At 47.8% G+C, this 2,366-nt stretch overlaps 1 long non-coding RNA gene across 1 annotated transcript; it reads right to left on the reverse strand.

Annotated features, from left to right (window-relative positions):
• Positions 1 to 995: 995 nt before the first annotated feature.
• LOC144411586 (uncharacterized) lies at positions 996 to 1,508 on the reverse strand. Its single transcript, XR_013468771.1, has 2 exons — positions 1,398 to 1,508; positions 996 to 1,176 (listed from the first exon to the last, which is right to left on the reverse strand). It is a non-coding gene; the product is annotated as an uncharacterized LOC144411586 (long non-coding RNA).
• Positions 1,509 to 2,366: the final 858 nt, after the last annotated feature.

Below are 2,366 nucleotides of genomic sequence, written 5' to 3' on the forward strand. Positions count from 1 at the left end.
TGGGTTTTTTTATGGGCATTGTAATAGACAGAAATTGGTCTCAATCAGGATCCTCGCATTTATGGATGAATTCTAAAAATATGTGTGTGAGGGTTTGCAGCAGTGAGTGCACAAATGTGGGTGAAAGAATACCTCAAAAAACCTCCTGCTTCCCGGGTTTGAGATCAATGTCAGGTACTGTCTTGCGTTTGCACACAAATACTGTAAGATAATGCCTTGTCCTTAATGTCAGATCAGTGGATCATAGATGAGGAAAGATGGATTATTTGCAACTAATGTGACCTAAAGCAAGATGTGAAATGAGAGAAAAAAAATGAGTGGGAGTGGGTCTAAAAGCAGCCTGCTAGCATTATCCCCTGACACACACACACACACACACACACACACACACACACACACAAACCATTATCATGAAACATCTGTCCACCCTGTTCACCCCCCTCAGCTCAGGTCAAATAAGGCCGATTACACTGTAGTAAGATGGATGGGAAGATACAGATTGATATGCGTGTGTGTGGGGTTAACCCTGTCTGGATTTTATGTTGCGTTTAGTGTTATGTGTGTCATAGGCCAGAGGGCTGACGCTGTGTAATCCTGATAGTCACATATCTTCCACAGCAAAGCACATACCACTGGAAGGATTCCTCAGATGGATTCTTGCACTATAAAAATAGTTCTGCATTGTACTTATTGTTGCATTACTAAATGGACTAACTTTTAATAAAATATCTGGTAGTCAGTTATTTATTGTTCAACTTGGCATGTATTATTATTATTAGGGCTGTCAACATTAATGCATAAATCTATGCAATTAATGTGGACTAGATTAATGTGACAATTTTTTTTTACGTAGTTAACGTTTGTTAGTTTACTTTCGGTTTACTTCCAGTCCCGGAGGTAAACCATAAGTTGACTGCGTAAACGAAAATACCGCTAGCTGCATTCAGTTACATTCTGCCTCCAAGTGTCAGGTATTGAAACACGGAACAGAGGGGTGAGTTTCCAATGCAGCTTTATTGTTACAGACGTCGAGAGGAAAGTAGGTTGTAAGACACGGGGGAATGGAGAGTCTTAGCTGAAAGGCGAGGAGTCCGGCTTGCTCTGGATGAAGACGCCGATGGAGATGGTGAACAGCTGGTGATGACGCGTGGAGTTTCAGGAAGCTCAGGAGGGTATCTGGGAAGACACGGAAGTGAGCTCGAAGAGTCTGTAGTCATGGAATGACGAGATCAGACAACGGGTGAGTGATGCATGTTGGGTTATAAAGGAGTGCTGGTGATTAGGCTCAGGTGAAGGTGATTAGTATTCAGGAGACCGGGTGATTGAATGAGAGGGAGGAGAATGGAATTGAGTGGGAGGCGACGTTGGACGGGATGAGGGTGGAATCCTGACAGTACCCCCTCCTCCCGAGGCGGCTCTTGACGCCTGCGAAGGATGTTGTCGGCGACGAGGTCTACCCCGACCTCTGGGTGCAGGACGATCCGGATGTTCCTCGTGAAACTGAGAGAGGAGCGTCGGATCTAGGACGTCATCACGAAGTACCCAGCATCGTTCCTCAGGTCCGTAATCCTCCCAGTCGATGAGGTACTCCAGTCGGGGACCTCGCCGCCGAGAGTCCAAGATGGTCCGGATCCCATAGATGGGTTCATCCTCCACAGGCACCGGAGGAGGAGGTACATCCACCGAGGGGTCATCTGAGGGACAAGGGGAGACCGGTTCAATGAAGGGTTTTAACAGCGAAACATGAAACGAGGGAGATATACGATACTGTCGGGGTAGCTTGAGTCTGTAGGTGACTTCGTTCAACTGTCTCTCGATGGGGAATGGTCCAATGAACCGAGGATTCAGTTTACGACAGGGCAGTCTGAGTCGAATATCTCTAGAAGAGAGCCAAACCTTCTGTCCTGGTTGATAAATAGGAGTTTTTAGTCTTCGACGGTCAGCTTGTGTTTTGTGCCTTCTGACTGCCTGTTGGAGTTGAACGTGAGCTGAGTCCCATACCCCCTCGCTCTGATGGAACCAGAAGTCGACAGCTGGAACCTCTGAGGGCTCACCCGACCAGGGGAAGAGAGGTGGCTGGTATCCCAGTATGCATTGAAAAGGGGTGAGCCCGGTGGTGGACTGTCGCAGGGAATTTTGGGCATATTCCGCCCAGGGGAGGTATTGGTTCCAGCTGTCCTGGTACTGGTGGCAGTAGGTCCGCAGATATCGACTAATCTCTTGGATCTTGCGTTCAGTTTGGCCATTAGTCTGTGGATGGTATCCTGAAGATAGACTGACAGTTACCCCGAGGAGCCGGAAGAAGGCACGCCAGACTCTGGAGATGAACTGGGGTCCCCTGTCCGAGACTATGTCTTCTGGAATTC

The sequence above is a fragment of the Gasterosteus aculeatus genome, chromosome 9 (assembly GCF_964276395.1).
Source record: "Gasterosteus aculeatus chromosome 9, fGasAcu3.hap1.1, whole genome shotgun sequence".
Taxonomy (NCBI): domain Eukaryota; kingdom Metazoa; phylum Chordata; class Actinopteri; order Perciformes; family Gasterosteidae; genus Gasterosteus; species Gasterosteus aculeatus.